General features: G+C 40.7%; 1 protein-coding gene across 1 annotated transcript in view; it reads right to left on the minus strand.

Annotated features, from left to right (window-relative positions):
- The window catches only part of VGLL4 (vestigial like family member 4), a 95059-nt gene that overhangs the window by 65404 nt on the left and 5625 nt on the right, over positions 1 to 24030 (minus strand). The window lies entirely within an intron of this gene.

Here is a 24030-nt window from a genome sequence, read left to right on the forward strand (position 1 = left end):
CAACAGGTTATGAGCTTCCAGAATAGGCTGTGGGGTGGGGAGAGCTGTACATCTATTTATCTGAGACAGGGCAGTGAGATATTGAATCACAGTGATTGACACATAGACCAACAGCCTTATCCAGGTAATTGATGTCACACACCAAGATGCTGCTAATTCTCTCAGTATGATTCACCTCATCCAATCAGGCATCTGTCAATGTTCTGGTGCAAATTTGGCATAAGGTTGCTAGGGACCATAAATGGAAATATCTCCCCCTACTTTGGGCAGCAATTGTCAGTGATATATTGCAGGGGGCAGGGGCAAGGCTGCAAGCGGCAGGAAAATTGCTTCCCTCACTACCTAGCCTTAAGCCCCACTATATGAAATCTAGTGTACCCAAAGTACTCATCCCCATACACACGCTAATAAACGTTATTGCAAAGAAGTTGTAAATTCCCTCTAAAATGCACCTTTAACATTTAAAAAATGTGCTTTGTCTGTTATTCCAAGGAAATGATTCCCACAGGCCTTATAAAATAATTCAGTAAGAATGTAACCAGTATGCATGAAGCACAGACTGAAATACAATCAGCACTAACCATGTGTCATTGTGCAATGCGTTCTGGACATGAGAAATACAAATACCAGCGTCTTTCATAATCTACATTTATTGATAATGCTTATTCACATTAGCCAGAAACCACAAAGTCTTTCATTTCAGGATGTTGGTTGTTGCTTTGCACTACTCTAGCATTTAGAAATACAGTAGTACCTCAGGTTACATACGCTTCAGGTTACAGACTCCGCTAACCCAGAAATAGTACCTCGGGTTAAGAACTTTGCTTCAGAATGAGAACAGAAATTGCGTGGCGGCAGCAGCAGGAGGCCCCATTAGCTAAAGTGGTGCTTCAGGTTAAGAACAGTTTCAGGTTAAGCACGGACCTCCGGAACGAATTAAGTACGTAACCAGAGGTACCACTGCACTATAAATATTTTCAACAGCAAACACGAAAAAGCCTCGTGGCACCTTAAAAGCTATGATATGTTAGATTCAGTGGACTTGCATTCTTTTGTGTAGGAAAAAAAAATACCGTTGGCCAACTGTGTGTGACACATGGGGGGGGGGGAATGAATACAAATGGCTATGTATGTATGTATGTATGTATGTATCTCTCTCTTTCTCTCTCTCTCTCTCTCTCTCTCTCTCTCTCTCTCTCTCACACACACACACACACACACACACGTTCCATTCAAATCAGACTTAAAAGAATGTGAGTTTCTTTTCCACTACAGGCATTACACAAGGCCAGCATAGCAAAATAGATAATTAGCAGTAACTGCTGCTGTGAATGGGCTCTTCTGTTCTTATCTTGGATACATTTCAGCTCAGATTAGTAATACTACAGACCTACTACTATCTCTTGCATTTTATGGCCTTTTGGGTCCTTTGTTTACAATCTCTCTCTCTCTCTCTCTCTCTCTCTCTGTAACCACTATGTAACTGCCATCTGAACATTACACATTATCAGATACATAAAGTGGCGCCTAGTTCAGAAGAAAATTACGTCACAAGTCTTTGAGGTTCCAGAAAACTCTTCAGCCGCCCCTCTCGCCACTGTAACAAAGGAATTGTTATGGGAATTCTAGGACACATACAGACATCAATTTCCAGATATATATTTAATACAACACTGTCCCCTACAGGCAACTGGAAAAAACTGCAATTGCTTCCTTGGTTTTTGAGAACTAGTCTTTGTCCAGGAGCACTCTGTTAGATGTGTGGGTTTTGTGGGGAATGTGTGGAACAGGATTAAGTCATGGCTTTTCCCTCTGTGGAGGGAATGCACAACCCCACAACATCTGTGAGGATCCATGGAAACAGGCTTCAGTAGCATCAAGCCTCTGACAAGTCCCAGCTGCAGTCAGCCTCCGACAGGCGATTTTCCATGGGGCAGGAAACAGGCTTCAGTAGCATTAAGCCTCTGACAAGTCCCAGCTGCAGTCAGCCTCCAACAGGCGATTTTCCATGGGGAAAGTTGTGATACAGTATTGGGTAGGACATCCACATGTTGCCATGCCCACATGTACTGCAGTGGAAGCATTCAAACTGGCCACCACGCTGTCCAGAAAACTGGCATCCAATAGTGCTGCACCCAATCTAAGCTGGGAAGGCAACAAGAGAGATTCCCTTGACAAGCAAAACCAGTAATATCACAACCTATGAAGACATGAAAGCCAGGTAGTATGTCTATCCTGCCTGATCCAAAAGCAGGGGTCACAAACCCAACACCCACTAGTCCTGGGCAAGATATTGATACATCACCCAGGACCAGTTTGAGGACCAGAGTGTGATGGCGCCTTCACCCAGCAGTATATCGCAGGGGGCATTTACCTGTGTGTTATCTTCTCCGGCTTCCTCCCTCTCTGCACTGGGTGGTGGCGGTGGTGGAAGCGGCAGTGGTTTCAGTGCGAGATTGGCTCCATTATTATCAAATACTGGAGGTTTATAAGATGGATAAGAAAATTGGCTTCCAGGTGGAGAAATCCAAATTGGAAACAGAACTGTTAGAATCCAATACTAAGAATTTGTCAAAAATGTATAACTTGCTGCTGAAATGGAACACGCAGGATGAAACAGTTAAATCAGCTATGATTAAGTGGGCGCAAGATATTGGTCATAACATTATGTTTGCTGACTGGGAAAGGTTGTGGACCACCAGTATGAAATTTACGGCGTGTAACGCCTTGAGAGAAAATATTATGAAAATGATTTATAGGTGGTACATGACCCCAGTCAAGCTTGCAAAAATTTACCACTTATCAGACAATAAATGTTGGAAGTGTAAAGAAAATGAAGGCTCATTTTTTCACCTCTGGTGGACGTGCCCAAGGATTAAGGCATTCTGGGAAATGATATATAATGAAATGAAAAAAGTACACCTTCTTGAAGAAACCAGAGGCCTTTCTCCTGGGTATGGTCAGCCATGTGGTGTTAAAGAAGGATAGAACTTTGTTTTTGTATGCCACAACAGCAGCAAGGATCCTTATTGCAAAGTATTGGAAGATGCCAGATCTACCCACCTTGGAAGAATGGCAGATGAAAATGATAGACTACATGGGACTCGCAGAGATGACGGGCAGAATCCGAGACCAGGAGAAAGAGACAGTGGAAGAAGATTGGAAGAAATTCAAGGACTATCTTAACAAATACTACAAGATTAATGAATGTTAGATTGACATGGGTTTAAAAATAATGTGGCTTTCAGAGATGCTGAGTAAGAAAAGGAATGGAATTAATAAAAAACTTTTGGGAAATAAGGAAATGGATTTGCTGATGGAATAACGAAATTAGAATACAAAACGGGGAGGTATGAGGAAGTTGGGGAAATTAGGTTGAGGAAATAAGGTTCGAAATTATACTTGTTTTTTGTTTATGTTTGTTTTTATTATTGTTGTTTGTATTTGTAAGTTCTTATTGGAAATTTTAATAAATATCATTTTTTTAAAAAAAGGAAGCGGCAGTGGTTTTAGCCTGCCACCTCACAGGGCCGGGGCAGATGCTGCTTGTTCCTCCCTCCGCTTTTTAACATCATGATGTATCACTATATTGAGATGTTTGGCTGGAGATATATCACCATGCTGAGAAGCTGATATCGCCCAGCCCTAGCACCCACAGGTATCATGACACCTGCAAAAGCTTCACTGGCACCTTCAGGCACAGGCCTCAGACTCTGTACCTTCCTATTTTTATTTAAAAAGTTCATCTAGATGAGTCTTCTCTGTGTCCTAAATATATTTGAATATTCAGATTTGTATTGTTCTCTTTTTAAAATAGAAAAACTATCTTGTTTTTAAACACACACATACAAAAGCTCACTGAGATTAAAAAAGAAAACTAGAGTCACATTTTGGGAACTTAAGCATGCTGACTAAGAGTCAGGAATCCTTGATATGTGTGTCCACATGCAAATACGTATTTTGTTATACAGATACAGAGAAAAACACACTGATAAGGTCTTGGCTGTTAACAGATTTATGGCTAAGGTGACATCTGAAACAGGGACATCCTGACTCTTAGCCAAAGCACTTCATGTCAACAGAACATGTAACTGAACTATTACCTATAAAAGTGTATATTTAAGAAATTGTAGTTATCTGAAGCAGAAAGGCAATGCCTATTACAGTAATTAGGTGTATTTTCATTAACTTTTTCCCTACTCTTATTAAGAAGTTTTGTTAAACACATTATGGGAGCAAGGAATTAGATCTTGCTCACAAACATTTAGATTAAGAAGATTAAGATAATACTTTTAAAAATAAGCTAACCCTCACAGAAGAGTAATTCTGCCTGCAGTGGCAAGTGCAAGCAAAACTAAAAACCCTTTATCCTATAATATTCAAAAATTCAGCATAATAAGAGTGATGCTGACATCTACTAAATATAGCAAGCTTTGTTACATGCCTCTTAGTTGTTGTTTTTTGCAAGTACACTTTTCCCAAACCCAGTGGTATATTTCAAGATTGCCTCCTCTAGCCATGTATTTTTCTCCATTCAACTTCATTAGGAGACACTGCTTTTGCAAAATGAAGCCAGGGGATTGGTGCTGGTCCAAGGCATTTTGATGCCTGAAGCAGAGCCCAAACCTTTCCCCATGCTAGGGTCAGCAATTCAAAACAAAATATTGCAGCATTGCTTGGACACTGATTTCTATCTTCACCTGTAATAGCACCCCCCCACACACACACATATATTTTAAAACGGCATAGCATGTCAATCAAATTAACCAAAGGCCTGGTTAAAAAGGAATGTTTTTGCCTAAAGGTGTCTAATGAAGGCGTCAGGCAAACTTCCCTGAGGAGAGCATTCCACAAGTTATATCCAATGTGAGCCCTACTCACACTAGACCAAATGAAATTAATGGGCCCAAGTTATTCCTGTCCATTAATTTCAATTGCTCTGTTCTGAGCAGGACTTGTATTACATACAACTCAAACACTCTGGCTAATGCTTCTACTCAGTTTGCCAGGATCAGCTTAGGCCAGGAAGGGGAGTTCCTAGCCAAGTGGCAACCAAAAGCATTAGAAAGGAGCACTGTGTGTTGGATTTACAGTCCATGCACTAGAAAGGAATTCAGGAATACCATGGATTCTTACCCCTCAGGAGTCTCACCAAAGAAAACCTGTATATAGAAGACTTATCTTGTACAGTAGTGATAGATTACTCCTCTCAAGGAACCAACATTGTTGTGCAAGAATAGAATCCTACTTAGAAAATGGGTTAAAATTCATCCAGCATACCAGTATCACCTGCAACACCACCTATTTTGCAAAGGGCAAAGTAAGGAAATATAATTAATGAAATACATAAATGATGAGAATTGCCTGAGGAATCAATTTCCTGGCTCACTACTATCTTTTGCTCAATACCACACCCTCTCCATTTAAAACAGTTTAGTAATTCATGAGTCTTTTCATGCAGAACTTGTCTGACCTGCTGGAACTACAGTGCACTGGAAAGCCAAGAGACACTGAACAGTGTACCTCCTCTTTACAGTGATGTTCGTACATGCCTGTCTGTGCAGTCATAGGGAAAGCTATAGGGGTGAGCAGTCCCTCTCCTTTCCCTAGTATCATACAGATTCTATTTCACGAAATGAAAGACAGCTCGCACCTTTTCAAAACCTACATTGCCCTTCTTTGTTCTTCTCGTTCCAATGTTGTTGCACAGTGCCTCCACTATCTCCAGCTTTTGGTGCCACCCCTATCTAAAGCGTCCACCTGGAAAGCAAAGCAAAGCTGGACTAACTCCATAAACTTTCAGAGAAAGTGTAGCATCTGAAATATGTCAGAATTTGAAAACAGGAAGCATGGGGTAGATTTCAGGTAACAAACACGACTTTCCTGCTCCTCCCTATGCCCCCTGAAATATTTGGGGTATCAAGAGTACTCCCAGAACAGGGGTGGGGGGGATTATATCATCTGGCAAGCTGATATGCTTGCGCAGATGGAACGCTGGTAATAACAGCACACCTTTTAATTCCACCCATGGCTTTTAAAAATGCAGCTTGCCAAAGTCAAGGGGGGGGGGCGGGCAAATACAAAGAAAAGCAGTAATGAAAGATTGGAGGTGAATTACTGATTTTGCGGCCTAAGGCACTTTGGCGGATATAGGTAGAGGCTGTACTGCAGCAACAGCACCCATAAGGAAGCTGAGTCAGAATTCCTCCTGGGGCTAACTAGAAGACAGAGACAGAAAGAAAACTGCTCTGACAAGTTTGTAGCAAATGTTAAACGAATGCACTGTCTTCACAAGTCAGCAGAGCAGAGACATTCTTGACTTCAATCTATGACCAGTCTATGTACTGTATTCTCTAACAAGGAGCTCAGAACACAATGGTTCCCCAATACCACACACCCTACTCAGTGTCGCGTAAGGAACTACAACTCTCTCCTTTAGAAGACTTTATGGGGATTGATTCTGTTGAAATCATGTTTTTGTAACTACAGTGGTACCTCGGGTTAAGAACTTAATTCGTTCTGAAGGTCCGTTCTTCACCTGAAACTGTTCTTAACCTGAAGCACCACTTTAGCTAATGGGGCCTCCCGCTGCTGCCGTGCAGCTGCTGTGCGATTTCTGCTCTCATCCTGAAGCAAAGTTCTTAACCCAAGGTTTCTGGGTTAGCGGAGTCTGTAACCTGAAGCGTATGTAACCTGAAGCGTATTTAACCCAAGGTACCACTGTAAATCAGAGCACAAATGAAAGTCCTACTTAACTGAAGAGTCCTGCTGGATCAGATCAAAGGCTCATCTGGTCCAGCATCCTTTTCTCACAATGGCCAACCAGGTGCCCATGGGAAGCCCACAAGCAGGGCATGAGCACAACAGTACTCTTCCCATGTGTGATTCCCAGGAGCTGGTGTTTAGAGGCATATCAGGAGAGATTTAGGCAGCCATCAAATACGAATAAACCCATTGGGATTTATTCCTGAGCAGACATGTAGAGGATTAAACTATTAAGCCTCAACTGAAGCATCTATTTTGTATGTTGTATTTATCTGCATCATATAAAACCAGGCCCAGACTTCTGGAGGCCCTTGGTATGGTGCTGCCAACCCCCCTCCCCCCTCCCAAAATACACTCTCTCCCCCCTCCCCCGCAATGTAGTTGTGGAGTATTTTGTCCTCTCTTCTGCCACAGCAGCAGCACTGACCATCTTCCCTTCCCCATAGGTGGACAGTTGTGCCAGTTTTGAATGGAGCCAAGCTTGGTTCATGTCCATGGTTGTCACCTGCCGCCTTAACTCATCCAAAATGCAATGCCCCAAGCCTACAGATCTATGGCCCTGCTAGTTCTTTCCCTAGGAACAGAGCCAAAGTCTCAACTGGTCACCCAGGGCAGATTTCTGGGTCATGCGTTATGCTAGGCAACACAGTCAGATCAGAATGGTGGAAGGCCCTACTGAGCCCCTCTGCCTCTGCTAGCATTAGGACTGTATAAAACTATGAACAGCAAGGCATTGACACTACTTTGGTTACAGTCCTTCTCCTGATGTAGCAAAAGGACTATGATGCCTTTACACAAGTTGTAAATGTGGCTATCTTCCATGCTGATCGTTACCATAAGGCAAGAACACTCGGCTGATAAAGGCCAGCCCCTTAACCTTTGCTTCATAATTGCCTCTCTGTTGTCCATATGTCAACTGAAGTAATTCAAAAAGGGAAGAGTAATTGCTACACAAATCTTTGTAAGCCTCTGTACTTTTGTCATGTTCATATGTGTGTTCATGAGTAGTAGTAGCAGCTCCTACTGCTCACTTTTTGCATAGTTTCCTCATGAGTAATCAAGGTGACTTCAGCATGAATTACACTTCATATTACAGGGGTAATTGTTAGAAAAGCCATCTGCGGCACACATGACTCCCACCATTAAAAGTTCAGAGTAGAAACTTTTGAGTCATGGAGAACAGAACAGAACAGAATCTCTGTCTTTCAGCAAAGAGACCTTCGACAACAGACTATGTTTTTATATTTTACTTCTCACCCTATTATTAAAATTCAAGTATGCTTTGAAAAAGAAAGCATTCAGACATCTCCCACATTTTAAGTTATCATATTATGTTTTTTTTACTATTTCAAAACAAATGAGCCCAAACGTGTGTGCACCTGCGGTGTTCAAGGGCAATTCTCCTGTCTTGCTTATTGATCTCAGTTCTCAACAAGTGTGGCCCTCTTGGATGGATGGAATTAGACTTTTGTGTTGAACTAAAAATGGTAGTTTACAAAGCTACATGTATTTATTGATAAGAATGTCACTTACAAACTGCAACATGAACAGTGAAACAGCAAGAAAAGTCACCTAGCTATTTGTTCAAACCCCACAGTTATGCAATACTTTAATTAGGATGTACCAAAATGTCGAACTAGAGGCAAACTTTTGAATACCTATTTGTTGCTTATTGCCATACCACTTTCACTAGTGATGTGTATGAACAGGAAGCATAGATGGTGTTTCAAGCAGAGGTGCCTAAACATGGTCACAATGCCTCTCCTTGGTGGAAGGGTCACAGTGTTGCATGTGAACATGGCCACTAAGTCAAACTATGACTTACCATGAACAAGTATGCATGACGGCACCCAGGAAGAAAACCACAGCTGCTTGAGACAAATCATGATTCTGCGATTGGACATCATGCTGAGTCAAGCTAAGGCTTATCTCTAGGTAGTGTAGCAGGAGAAGAGTGAAGTGGCAACAGTTTTCATCCTGGACAACAGTATGCTTGCATGTTGTCAGCGAGCTATAATATAGCTTAGTATTACATGTGAATCAGACCAATGCTTTATGCAGCCCAACAGTGTAAACAATAGGTTATGTGCCTGCCCATTAGGACATATCATTGTACATTTTTCACTGTGAAAACTAACTTTAGGAGACTGCAATTTTGAGCACAAAGTGGCAGGGGAGGGGGATCCAAACCCTCTCACTGCCCTCGGTTTCTCCATTTCAAATACCTCCTTCCAAATCCCATATCTCTATACCCAAAAACTTACTCAGACATCCATCTAATTAGCAGGCCATACCCTAAAAGAATCCAGTTCCTTATCTATGTTCTATGCCTTCTGTTGGATAGTGCATGTTCAAAAACAAAAATATATGCCGCTGTAGCATACAGGGCTTATAGGGCATATGGAACCTTAAAAGGCATTGGTGATATGTATCATTAAGAATAGCCCAGAACATATTTGAGGGTGCAGAGATATTCAAATCTCAGTTCCTTATTTAAACTATATCTGTACCTTCAGATCAAAGAAGGAACTACAATCTTAAAATAAAGAACTGGGATGCAACTTCAGCTTAATGCTCTAGCACGGGCAGAGTGGCACGGGTGAGTGCCAAAGATTGCATCATTTTGTGAAGAATTTTTAAAGCATTTTGTAGAAATAACAGGCAGTTATAACACACAGTTAATAATAGGCATTATGTGGAAATAATAAGCAGTTAACAGATACACGTCTTCCGGGTGGCTTGAATTGCACCGATGCATCTTAAAAACCAGTTGGGTTGAAAATTAGTATTCCTCTTTTTACCCTAGAGTCACAGTGATGGGTTAAAGTCCACCCCTCAGTACCAAATTCTGACATGACATCACAATGCAAAGCAGAAGGCACAGCTACTTTAACATTAAAATGAAAATATATACTATCTTCTTTTAGTCAGCGGTTCTTGGCACTTGTCTTCTTTCATTGCTCTAATACCCAGAAGTGAGCAGGAAAGTGCCTGAACCAAATGAATGAGGATAGGTAAGGCTGCAGGAGGAAGATAGGGAAGATTCAGCACTCATCACTTCCCATACTCCATTTGATGATAACGAGAATGGGTCAAGACACGCATGAGGGGGAAATATGTTGCTATCATCAACGCATCTATTTGCTATCTATTTGGCCTCAAGTTATGGGAGGTTCAAAACCAGTATGTTGCAATAGGAAGGGAACTGCAGAGGAACCACCAAAAAAGAGACTGATGCAGATTCATTTTGAGGTCACGGATTGAGGTGCATTCTGTGCACTTTTGGCTGGACAAGAGGGAGATGGAGAGGTCTGCATTAAGAAATCATAACTGCAACTCATGAATATAGTTTTTTTTTAAAAAAAAGACTTTTCACTTCTGCACAAGGGAAGAAAATCACCACCTCTCTTCCATTTGAAGATGGGCAGAGAAAGGTATTGAAGTGTGAATATATTTGTGAACATTTGCTCGAATGTTATGCAAACATTAATGGTCTTGGTTGCTATTAGGTTCCTGGATAACAAATCCCCATTTGCTATATTGGCATTTATTCTTAAATAAACATAGGTGTGTGTGACTATTTTCACTTATACTTGTTGATTTTTAAACAGTGATTCATGATGGAAAGGAACAAAGCAAAGGGACTAATATGAGAGCATCATATTTATATAAAATGAAAGGTGGTTTCAGACTTACTGGTTAAAGCTTATTTAAAATGACAAAAAACACACTACTTACTCCAAAGGAGTGGGGATCTGGATCAGGCTGATGAGGTAGATCCAGATCTGGGCCTATCCTCTGCTGTGCAGCCACAGCTCAAATTTAAATGCAGTGCTGACTACAACCCCCACTTTAAGCTGCAGCTGGCTCCACTCTAGAGCTCTCAGGTAAGGCTGCTCCCAGTAGGGCTCCCAAATGCAAGTGTTTCCCCCTGTATTCCTTTGGTGTTTGCTGCCCTGGGCTCCTTTGGGAGGAAGGGTAGGATAGAAATATAGTGTGCTATATTCCACTAGTGGAAGCCAGCACAATGATTCCCAGTAGGTCAGTGGGACGTCCCCATCATTTGCTCCCCAAATCTGCAGGAGGGTCGGGAGAATTCCCCAGAACAATACACAAGGGAAGGAGAGGTAAGACTGTTCTACTGGGCAAGCAGAAAAAGACAGAACAATCTCCTTAGCAAGATTGCTTATAAGCACAGAGCTGAAAAAGACTATCACATAATGAGACAGAATGTATGGCTAATTTCCCTAACCGAAAAACTAACAAAAAGGGTACATGCCTTAAACAACACATCTGATTTTTTTTTTAAAAAAAAAAAGTTTGGTACCCCATCACAAAATGCTGAAACAAACATCCTGATGAGTAGAACCACCAAACATGCCTATGGAATTATGACAAAATCTTATACATTATTCTTTGTTTCCTGAGGGAAGAGGATGGGAATGGGGAAAACTTCTTGTTTTGTTTATACACTGTTGAAAGCTAATAAAAATTGTTGTTGTTATTAAAAATAATCTCCTTAGCATTTTGCTGAATACAATTCTTTAAGAAACAAACAAATAACTTTTGTCCATTTATTTCAGTGAATCTACTGAAAGTAAAACTTAGTAGGTTTTAACCAAAGGAAAATAAAGCCAGTACTTTTTGCAATCATTTCCACTATGATGTACATGAAGTGCATCAAACATTCAGAAGCTGTATATAACTTTTCTATCTTTATTGCTCCTGAAATTCTCACCAAAAACTTGCATTGAATCTAAAATAACTAAGGAATCAAAGCAGAATGGATGTGAATTTTTAGCGGTGCAAACAGGCATATGTACACATTTAGAAGCTAGGAAAGGCTTCTTTAGGATGCCGAGATGCCTTTTTGTTTGGAGTAGTGCAAGCAACTATGCAATTTAATAAATAACATCAATTTCTGATCCAAACATCTTTTAATTGTAGTACATGACAAGAGGCAAGCAGGTCACTACAAATAAGCAACTGAGAAGAGATAGTGCTTAGTCTCAGTTCTCTGTTGCAACAACCCATTAAAATCTAAATAGAGATCTGTAGGATGCACACTTATGGCATTCATTCTTGTTCAGGCCTACAGAAATGGCTGGTTTAAAGACTGATTCTTCTGAAGCTGTTTACTGATTTAATTATTTTAATGTCACCTGTTGTATACTACATTTTAATGCTTTGCATTACATTTGATGAAATGTTACATATTACCCTGGGAACCTTCAGGTTCAGAGGTGGATTATACATATAGTTACTATTATTAAAATAATGATACTGGTATTCATTTCTATTACCTAGTTTATTATTTAGAAAGTTTATATGCTTGTAATTTAGAAACAAATTCACTTAAGTGTTACACAAACCCATTAAAAAAATTATCATCTGCATTTGATTTGCATCTTGAAGCAACATGCTGGCCATGCTTGGACCATCATATCTCAGTTTAATAAGCAGAGAAATAAACAACCCCCCCTGCACACAGCTGCTTTTGCTCCCGCATTTGTACACACAGGGAAGGAAGCCACATTTTCCACAGCTCCCCATTTTATCCGCACTAGGAAATTATGGTTAATAGCTTTCAATCAAACCGGGATATCAAGCTATGGTTTAAAGTTGGCTGCCTGTCAGATCCTGGCTTGCTTGGAAGCCATTAACCATAGGTTCCTTCTACATCCACACTGTGAATTAAGGTCAGCTCCAGGTTTCTGGGTCATTTCCCCACCTACATGAAAGAAGGAGCAAAGTTGCCTCTTCTGAGTGCAGAGGGTTCATTTTCAGTTCAGGTCATGAAGCTGAAATATGATCAATCTGAATGCCGTCATTACGTCAGACTGAATCAACCAATAGGTTTATAGTGAAACAAGCCTAGGTCCATTTAAACATGACAAACCCAAGGTCAGAGGGCAAGTTTCCATGGAGAACACTTTCCTTAAAAATAATTTAACAATGGGAATTGTAGTCTGTAAAACAATGAACACACACTCTTCTCATTTAAAACCCCAACAGATGCTACCCAAAAGTATCTAGAAGCTTAACATTACACCACTTTGCCTGAACCATTTATACACTATACTTGTATAATATCCTTTTAATTACTTGGCCAGGATCCAAAGGATTTTGTTAGACATGGCCAAGGAGTTAGGCTTCCCCAAGGGCATCTTGATTTCCTTTGAACGTGCCATTACAAAGTGTGTTTGAACTCCCCTTGTTTTCAAAAAGGCAATATGCCATGTAGCATGAGGGGAGGGGGAATGTTTGACGAACACAAACCCAAGTATCTTTTGGGCAGATGAAAATAGTACAGTTCATTGGAACCTTCTCTTTCACTCTGTAAGGTAAACAGAAAGCACCTTTCAGTTTGGATAGTTCAACATATCTGGATAAAACTTGCCCCCACCAAAAAAAATATCTACATGGCCACCCTCATTTTTTGAAGTTCCAAGTAAACACAGGAGTTTTAACAGCTCTTGATGGGTCGTTTGGACTACACTTGGTGAGTAACAAATTGCAAGGAATAGTCAGGCTCTTCCCATAAGTTAACAGCAATAAGTAGTACGCAATACCTTGAAGTCCTTTCCCCTTACTGGGATGTGAAGAGCTGCCACATTTACAGACACACTGATCCAAGCAAGATCATTGGATTTAAATTTTCTTTAAAATGCTTGGGATGACCTAATGTTGAAAATTATATCAATTCAAACAGTACCTAGATACGACACAGCTTTCCCTGAAATGGGGCCAAAATGTTTTGAAATACATTTTGAAATACACACATCGGGTTTGAATGCATTTTATGTTGTTCTATAAGGGGACTGATATACAGTGGTGCCCCGCAAGACGAATGCCTTGCATGACGGAAAACTCGCTAGACGAAAGAGTTTTCCGTTTTGGAGGTGCTTCGCAAAACGAATTTCCTATGGGCTTGCTTCGCAAGACGAAAATGTCTTGCGAGTTCCTGCGGGTTCCCCCCCCCTTTCCCCCCTTTTTCTAAGCCGCTTATCCGCTAAGCCGCTAAACCGCTAATAGCGCTAATCCGCTGAGCCGTCAATGGGTTTGCTTCACAAGACGAAAAAACCGCTAGACGAAGAGACTCGCGGAACGGATTCTTTTCGTCTTGCGAGGCACCACTGTAGGCAGACTTCTGCCTTTGGCTAAAAGGTTCAATTTGACAATCTTGTGGTTTCTTCTAAAGCATTCTTGGTTCTAAGTAGTACAACTAGTATTAACAACACATATCACTTTGATGGTTTCATTGCTGCTATATGTCAGGGGACTGCCATCAGAACCAGGGAGGGACGCAGGCAGGGGGGCCGTTGGGATACAGAGAGCCTCCGAAACTCCTGAGGAGCAGTTCCTCTTCCAGCGGTGAGAAAAGCCACACCTCCAGTGGGGAAGTGAGGGAAGGGGCCAGCCAAGCGGAGAGAGGGCTTGAGGATGCTGCTAAGAGCCCCAGCACTTCACCTCGCCAGGCTGGCCAGGAGGAACACACAGCACTTTCGTCACCCAGCTTGCACAGAGGGGTGAAACGCAAGGGGGGTGGAGGAGACTTGGGGTGCCGAAGTTCTTATGTTGGGGGAGAAGCCGAAAGGGACCACTCCCGGATTCTGCAAGTGACTGAGACGGACATGAACTTGGTAGATCTGTACTGTAAATAGTTTGCACAATTAAACATGTAAAAGACAGTCAGAGTCCTGTAAAAGACAGGTCAGGTGGTTACTCACGAGTAACCACCACCAGCATCTGACACTATAGAATAGGGATCTCCAGCAGGGTACACAATATTGTCTCCAGGCTGCTGGAATTAGGCTGAAAGAAACATTCTAACATAGTTCAAAAAGGTGCCATATCTTTAAAAGTGGTCACAAGACCAAAAATGTTGCCTATGGAACATGGTAGCTGCCCAGCTCAACAACAACAACCAAATTAAATAGAGAAGTGGACCACAAAGGCTAAAATCTGGCCTGTGAGAAAGCAACAGATGTGATCAAATGTCAACCTGTTTGCATTTAGGTCAGTAGAGCAGCTCATGATAATATGATATGTCGGTTATGGGGGGGAGGGAGTCTGTTGTCAAGTAATCCTACCAGATTAACATATTTTAGTCTGATCTTCTGTTTGTGTGTAAATATCGCTTGATCAGTATTATTCTACAAAACTATAGCTTCGGCAGTGTTTATTTACTCATAAGCAGTACAAATCTGGCCTGCATCCAATGCTAGTTTTACTCAAGAATCGACCCAATGAAGCTGAAGAACAGGACTAATTAAAATTCTTTCATTTCAATGGGTCTACTTTGAGTACTGAATATAACCCACAGTTTACTAACAAAGTATATTTTTTTAAAAAAAATCAGAACATAGACCTACAGAGTGATATTCTTAAAGTACTTTGGTGGTGACTTGTTTGAAAGACTGCCTTCACCAGTGCTTTTTTCAGAGGTACTCAAGGGTACGTAGTACCAGCTCCTCTTTTCGTTGTTGTTAAAAAGTATGGCACTTACTGTAACAACTTCATGGGTACGCAGTGCCAGCACCTTTTTTTCTAGGGGGGAAAGCACTGGCCTTCACCCTAATAATAATAATAATAATAATAATAATAATAATAATAATTTATTATTTATTATTTATACCCTGCCCATCTGGCTGGGTTTCCCCAGCAACTCTGTGCGACTTCCACCGAAAATTAAAAACAATACAGCATCAGACATTAAAAACTTCCTTAAACAGGGCTGCCTTCAGATGTCTTCTAAATGTCATATACAGTGGTACCTCACAAGACAAATGCCTCGTAAGACGAAAAACTCGCAAGACGAAAGTTTTTCGTTTTTTGAGTTGCTTCGCAAGACAAATTTCCCTATGGGCTTGCTTCGCAAGATGAAAACGTCTTGCAAGTTTGTTTCCTTTGTCTTGCAAGTTTGTTTCCTTTTTCTTAAAAGCGTGCATTCAGGGGGTGCAGTTGCAACTTGACTTCGAGGAGCAACTCATAGCACGCGGTGTGGTAGCCTTTTTTGAGGTTTTTGAAGACTTTGGTGATTTTTGAAGCTTTTCCAAAATCCGTGCTTCGCAAGACGAAAAAACTCACAGAACGAATCAATTTCATCTTGCAAGGTACCACTGTAGTTGTTTATTGCCTTGACACCGCCTGGGAGGGTGTTCCACATGGCGGGCACCACTACCGAGAAGGCCCTCTGCCTGGTTCCCCATAACCTCACTTCTCGCAGCGAGGGAACCACCAGAAGGCCCTCGGCGCTGGACCCTCGGGCACATAAGAAAGGACTATTTCTGATGTTTCTATTTTGTTGGAGGGGGGTACTGTAAGTCACTTTGAGAAGATATATGGTCCTAAAGTGGCACAGAAGTCATTTACACAAGCAAACAGCTCAATTGCCCCTCTGCAAATGCAGTAACCACTACATTATTTCTGATTGGGGGCCTTTTCTCTTTCAAACTTTTTAAAGACCCAAGTTAAAAAAATTAGGAACAGAAATGTTACTTATGTGCATACCGAATGAAAAAATATGTAAGTTCTGCCAATAAAAATGGACTGTCTAAGCTCAGTTGTTATTCAGACTTTCCAAACTTGGTGCCTTCCAAGTGTTTTGGACTAAAACTCCCATCAGCACCAGCTGATGACGTAGCCAACGGTAGGTGATGGAAGTTGTTGTCCAAAACCTCTGGAGGGCCCATGCTGGGGAACCCTGCATCCCAGGGACAATCAAGTCACTGCCACATCCTCCCATCCACCATCATCAGTGTGGTGTAGTGGTTAAGAGTGGTAGTCTCATAATCTGGGGAACCGGGTTCGCGTCTCCGCTCCTCCACATGCAGCTGCTGGGTGACCTTGGGCTAGTCACACTTCTCTGAAGTCTCTCAGCCTCACTCACTTCACAGAGTGTTTGTTGTGGGGGAGGAGGGGAAAGGAGAATGTTAGCCGCTTTGAGACTCCTTAGGGTAGTGATAAAGTGGGATATCAAATCCAAACTCTCACTCTCTCTCTGTCTCTCTCCGTGTGTGCCTGAAGAGCACTGTTGCCAGAAGGTACATGCTAGAACAAGCCTCATGTTTGCAAGATGGTTTGCTTAATGTCAGAATATGAACACTATTGGGAAATATTGGGGGCATTTCCTAGTTGCCACACATCAACTTGAAGATGGTTGTTTTTTAAAGGTTGTTGTACACATGTGAAAATTCTTGTATCAGATTTCTGGATCCCATCCATTTAAGTGCAACAGCAGCTATACCTTATTTTTCTCATGGTCACATGCCTTCCTTGTTTTTGCACTGATGCTGCATTTCCAGCTGACAAGAGAAGGGTTAGTGGAGGAAAATGGTAAACACAGTGCAAAGAAATTCCATTCCACTTGCAACTTGAGCAGGATGCAGACTAATGCACAAACAAATAAAGGGAATTATGGAGGCTTATCTGATGTTAAAATCTCATTGTTGCTGTCAGACAACTCAGCTCATGCAAGCTCAAAATAGTACTGTACTACTTCCTAGAACAAGGCAGCTCACAATTCCAAGAGCACAAAACTTCATAAACAGCCTTGGAAAAGTCAAGTAGGTTCACACTTCTACCTAGTGATGCATCTAGAGTCCGAGCACTGCTCCAGCACCAAAACAACAGCAGACACCACTGCCACAAGCATATCTCCATGTAATGCAGCATGTAAGTGGATGGCTATACAGCCTACAATGGATTCTCCTTAATGGGATGTGGCTTTCTCATTTATAGAGATCTGATTAAGAATCTACCTGCTGCTGACAAATTAAGTGTTGCTCCGTGCTAGAAACCCATGAAAGTTGTTTGTACAGTGGTACCTCGGGTTACATACGCTTCAGGTTACATATGCTTCAGGTTACAGACTCCTCTAACCTAGAAATAGTACCTTGGGTTAAGAACTTTGCTTCAGGATGAGAACAGAAATTGTGCAGCGGCAGCAGGAGGCCCCATTAGCTAAAGTGGTGCTTCAGGTTAAGAACAGTTTCAGGTTCAGAACAGACCTCCGGAACGAATTAAGTTCTTTACCAGAGGTACCACTGTAACTGACTTTTATGCTGAATGGATTTTTAAGATTAGTGTGGATTTTTTATCGTAGCATTGTATTATTTTTTGGTGCAATGCTTAGATAATTTATTTTATGAAGCTTCTTAATGAGCATGATAATAATGTAGCAGTCATGGGATCTTGAAATTATGTTCAAATGAATTTAGCAATTGCTGGTGGCCACAGTTTCCTCCTAGACAGAGGAACACAGAAGTACTATACCCAAACCAAATATACATAAAAATATCTATTTGCAATTTCTAAAAACCCTTTTTCATTAATTCATACTTATCTCATGACTATACAAATTCATTTGGTATAGTTTCTTTGAGATGGGAATAAGGTTAAGGCTAGGGTATAAACAATGTATATAACCCTTGCAAAACAGACTACAAGCCAAGGTCTATTTCAGGGTTTCCCAAACTTCCGTCTCCAGCTGCTGTTAGACTACAACTCCTATCATCCCTAGCTAGCAGGAGCAGTGGTCAGGGATGATAGGAATTGTAGTCCAAAAACAGCTAGAGACCTAAGTTTGGGAAACCCTGGTCTATATATATAAACCAGGGGTAGCTGGCTAACCTTCAACCTTCCAGGTCAGGAACAGGACTGATCTCGCTGCCCATCAGCTACCAGGTCAAGTCCAAGGTGCTGGTACAGACATACACAGTCCTAGGCACCTTGGGACCAAGATACAGTGGTGCCCCGCAAGACGAATGCCTCGCAAGACGAAAAACCCGCTAGACGAAAGGGTTTTCTGTTTTTCGAGGCGCTTCGCAAGACGAATTTCCCTATGGGCTTGCTTCGCAAGACAAAAATGTCTTGCGAGTCTTTCCCCCCCCCTTTTTCTAAGCCGCTAAGCCGCTAATAGCCGCTAAGCCGCTAATAGCGCTAATCTGCTAAGCCGCTAATAGGGATGCTTCACAAGACGAAAAAACCGCTAGACGAAGAGACTCGCGGAACGGATTATTTTCGTTTTGCGAGGCACCACTGTACCTAAAATCCCTCATCTACCTAAACAAAGTTGTTTTCCATTTGCCTGCACAAACACTACATCTAAGATGAAGCTTCGTTAATCAACTTGAACTTTGCAGTGACATGTTTGCATTATGCTTTGTTTGTATTCCTGTTACAAAGGAACACCCTTTCATGATTACATCAGATACTGTATGGTGGCAGTTGGTTTAACAGCTCCTAGTTTAAACTATGATAAGGAAAACACTACATGAATCTTGGGCTGGGGTGTTTTTTAAGGGGGGGTTGTTGCTGTTAATTTTTTCTATCAAATTACTGGATCTTATGATTAATGTGGAAACTATTCAATTTGCTTGTGTGCTTTTTGATATTTTGTTTCTGACTACTTTTGTTATGTTTGTGGTTATATAATTTTTTAGATATTGTAAGCTGCCTTGAGCATGGTTTTTAACTTTGGAAAGGCAGCATAAAAATAAAACGAACGAGCCTACCATGCAAATTTACTTAACAGACAGGTCAAGACAATAATAAAGTAAGAAAATGAACTGAACAGGACCTCTGCATTTGATCATGCTGAAGCTGTGCTAAGCAAGTGTTAACAATTTGGATCTATTTTAAGATAGGTACTGCTTCTGAGGAATAAAATAAGATACTGGTTGCTAAATCAAATGACGGTTCTATTCTAAGCAGAGCTCTCTTCTAAATGTAGCAGCAACTATGTGGAAAGGGGGTCAACATCTATTAATAAGGTTTTTTATTGTGCACTGGTATTATTGCCTTTGTTCTCAATCACAGATTTCAGATTTTTCGCTGCTGGAATAGGAAACACAAAATTAGAGATCGAATTTAATCACTACATTGCAGCAAAATCATTTCTACTACATTTTAGATGTTTAACTTTTTTTATTAAAAAAACCTCACTGGAGGTCAACATACAAATTCAACATTTACTAGAAGTCAAATATAACGGCTTTGTTAAGTAATTCCACCATAACAGGTTTTACAGTTTGCATCTTGTGCAATGCAACGCCAACTGCTATGTGCTATGCAGATGAAGCTACTTCAGCAACTATCAGGTGTTACAACAGAACTCATGCTTTGTTTTTAATTTCAGTATGTGGAAGAGGTTCAGTATTTGTATTTTAAATCCACTATATCCTGGAAGTTTGGAGTGAACAACTATACCCCAAAAGCATTTTAGGGGACAGGGGAAACCCTACTGGACCAGGTCAATGGTCCAGCTAGTCCAGCATTCTGCTCTCATAGTGTTTAACCAAATGCCTGTGGAAAACCCACAAGGAGGATCTGAGCACAAGGAGGAACCCTCTCTCTTCCTGTGGTTTACTGCAACTGGAACAGCTGGAACAGAAACAACAGAGTTGGGGGGGGGGGAATGAGAATTCAACCGTAAGAGAATCTACCCAATATTCCTAATACTAAAACTCTTCCCAGCTACTTCTTGCAGCACTCTACTTTCCACTCATAAAGAAAATATATAGTTTTGGTTAGATTTTCAATAGTCAAGAAACATTTTGATTCCTAGTGACTTGCAAAAGTACAAAAAATAATAATTAAGAACATGCTTCCACATACACCTACCCCAAAAAAGAAGCCTAATGATGACTGAGCATGCTCAGCGGAGACTGAATGCTGACTGACTATTCAGAGGAGAATAGAAAACAACTAGGAAAGGAAAAATAGAACATGTATCCTCAGAGAGCACTCAATACTGCAACATTTTGTTGCAGGTTTTACGAGTATTTAGTACAGTGGTACCTCCGGTTGCAGATGGGATCCATTCTGGAGCTCCAGTCAGATCCCAAGGTTTCCGCAACCGGAGGGACTGCTTCTGCGCACACACGTGCGGCGGTAAGAGTGCTTCTGCACATATGGACGTGGCAGAAACCCAGAAATATACTTCCAGGTTTGCCGCTTATGTATCCCAAAGTTTATGTAAGCAGAGGGATACATAAGCGGACGTACGACTGTATTATTATTGTTAACACTTCTTTATATATATATATATATACTCCCAATAACTATTTTTTGTTGATTAGACAAAAGAATTTTTTCCACTATCCTAATTTACATCAAAAACAGTAAGCCAAAAAATTAACACTGTTGCCCAGAAGTTTCATTAAATTTGGTGAGTTACCTAAACTCTTATTCAGCTGTTAGTCTTTTACCAGAAACTGAGGGAAGTTGGCATGCTGAGAGTATGGCTTAATTTGGCTGAGACACACATTACAGAAACAGTTACATTTTCAAGTTGTTAAATAGACTGGAAAATGGGGCAATTGTCTGTTTTGCTGCCTTGCGCTTCTTTTTTTTAAGACATATAATGTAGCTTGGTGCTCATTAGCATAATCACCGAGTATAATTCCCCACTAAGGGAGAGAAATGGCTAAATATTTTTCACGTTTGTTTTGAAATACAGTTGTAAAAGGTTCAATGGATGCTATAGATATTGCACTTTTCAAATAGTGAATGCTTATGTTATATCCTATCCACAGAAATTCAGCAACTTTTCCCAGTGTAATTCATGGGAAACAATGGCTTTATTTCCTTTTCTTTGCATTACACTGTTGGAATTCTGGTTAACAACACAATGTACTACTACTGGTGTGAAAATGCAACAATAAATAATAATCCATGTACAAATTTGGGTATAACAAACCTCAGCTCTATTCATCAAGGCAATCCTAGTATCAGCTACCTGGAAATAAAACCCATTGAATTCAACAGGACATACTTCTGAGCAAATATGTTTAGGAACATGTTGTAAAACTGGAGCTTGAAGAACAGTCCTAGAAATTAATCTGCTTTGATGTGGCACAACTGCACTCTAAACTGTGAACTGTTTTAACATTCCTTGTGATAAAACATACACAACTGGATACAAAACAAGACTACACATGAGCATTTTTGCAGTTTGTAAAGAAGAGTTTTTTTAAAAAAAACAAAACCCACTGGTCTCAACTTTCAGTCAGTCCAGCAATCTGGATTTCTTGTTATTAGCTCATACCTTCCCTGCTACACTCCCTTTATTATCTTAACAATAGCAAGATACTATTGTTGCTTTTTAATACATTATATGAATTCATGGGAAATAGAAGTTATTACATTAGGATGGCTTATGTGCTCTCTCCCATCAAGCTGCAGCAGTAATTGTTCAGCATCTACAAGCCAGATGTTCTGGTTCTATACACTAATATCTGTTTTCCTTTTCCTGAGGGTGTTCCTTTTACACCAGGCTTCCTCAACCTCGGCCCTCCAGATGTTTTGAGACTACAATTCCCATCATCCCTGACCGCTGGTCCTGCTAGCTAGGGATCATGGGTGTTGTAAGCCAAAAACATCTGGAGGGGCGAGGTTGAGAAAGCCTGTTTTATACAGTAATTCTACATTTGTTTCATATGGGGTACAAAGTATGGATATATGTTTTTTCCCCCACTAAGGTCTCTACTCTTACGTTCTTGCCCTGAAGAAAAATGGCTGCAGCCACAATGTCACATATAATGAGGAATCGGACAGATGCTAGCAATTTGGGCAGGGATTTAAATGAGGCATCATACACCATTAAACCCTTCCCAAACATTCGCAGATCAGTATTAATTATTTTGAAAGGAAAAAAGACATACACACTTTTGGGAGGGATTAAGAAATGTCCACATCTTTAAAGGAATGGGGAACAACAGACAAGAGAACAGTAGACATGCAAGCTAACAAATTAAGATTCTGTCATTAACCAAAAGAAACGTTGGCATGAACCCGCACACCATGCATGCTGGCATTAAATAAATCAGGGCCTCACAGTTTTAAAATCTGTGCTTTGACTTTGGTGATTTAATTGGGGGGGTTGTGGGGGGTAGAATTTATGTTGTCCTTCTTATTCATTGTTTTATGTCTTATCTGTATCCAAATTGTTTTCTTTCTTCTTCACTGCAAGTTGCACAGAGAGCCTTATGTTATGAGGCAGGAGTATAAATGTTGATAATGATAATAATAATGATAATAATGATGATGATGATGATGATAAAAATAATAATAATATAGAAATAATAAATATATAAATAGCCCAAACAGGCAAGGAGGGGCATGAAATGAAAGAGAGAAAACACAGTACTGGCAAACTACACATATGGTTTCTGAAATTAATAATAGAGACTATCCATGTTAAAAAAAAGGTTGAATACAAGGCAAAGCCAAGCATGGAACAATTTCCAAAAAGGTTTGGAGAAATCAATAAACTGCTGTGTATATTCACAGATTTATTCAGTACTAATCCAAGCAGATGTAACAGGCAAACTGCCACCCTTCATTGTTTGATAACTATTTGTACAATACTCAGAACACAGTAGAAGCAAACAGACACAGGCCAACGTCAACAGCAATGTTTGCAATAATTTAAATGTGGAATTTTACACCTTCAGTACTTTCTTTCTCACCAACCCTTAAGGAAGCCTGTAATAATACAGTTTTTCAGGGTGAATGCCTCCTAGAACAAATGAAGATCTCCACACTAAGCAACTCGCTGCCCACCAATGGGAAATGAGCCATTTTCCTGCTTGCTTTCAGTGACTCAACACTTCACTCAAATTATGTAATACAGTGGTACCTCAGGTTAAGAACTTAATTCGTTCAAGAGGTCCGTTCTTAACCTGAAACTGTTCTTAACCTGAGGTACCACTTTAGCTAATGGGGCCTCCCGCTGCCACCGCGCTGCTGCTGCTGCTCGATTTCCGTTCTCATCCTGAAGCAAAAGTTCTTAACCCGAGGTAATATTTCTGGGTTAGCGGAGTCTATAACCTGAAGCATCTGTAACCTGAAGCATCTGTAACCCGAGGTACCACTGTAGTAAGCATTTGCTTCAATGTAAGATCACATATTTCGGGGATTTCCTTAGTAAACAAATTGGTTTAACACAAACTTACTCTGACCGATAGCTCATTAGGCAGAGCACAAGACTCTTAATCTCAGGGTTGTGGATTTAAGCCCCATGTTAGGGAAACTATACCTGCATGGCAGAGGGTTGTACTAGATGACCCTCAAGGTCCCTTCCAACTCTATGATTCTCTGAAACTTAATCTTAACCAATTATGGGCAGGCCAAGAAAGTCTTAATGTGGGATTGCAAGAGGAGGCCAACGCCTGCTGCTTCATCCAGACAATATAACCCATATACTCTATTTCATTTGCACTGTATCTCCCCAATCTACATTTAGGAAAAGGAAATTTT

The sequence above is a fragment of the Podarcis erhardii genome (genome assembly GCF_964252035.2).
Source record: "Podarcis erhardii genome assembly, chromosome: 2".
NCBI lineage: Eukaryota > Metazoa > Chordata > Lepidosauria > Squamata > Lacertidae > Podarcis > Podarcis erhardii.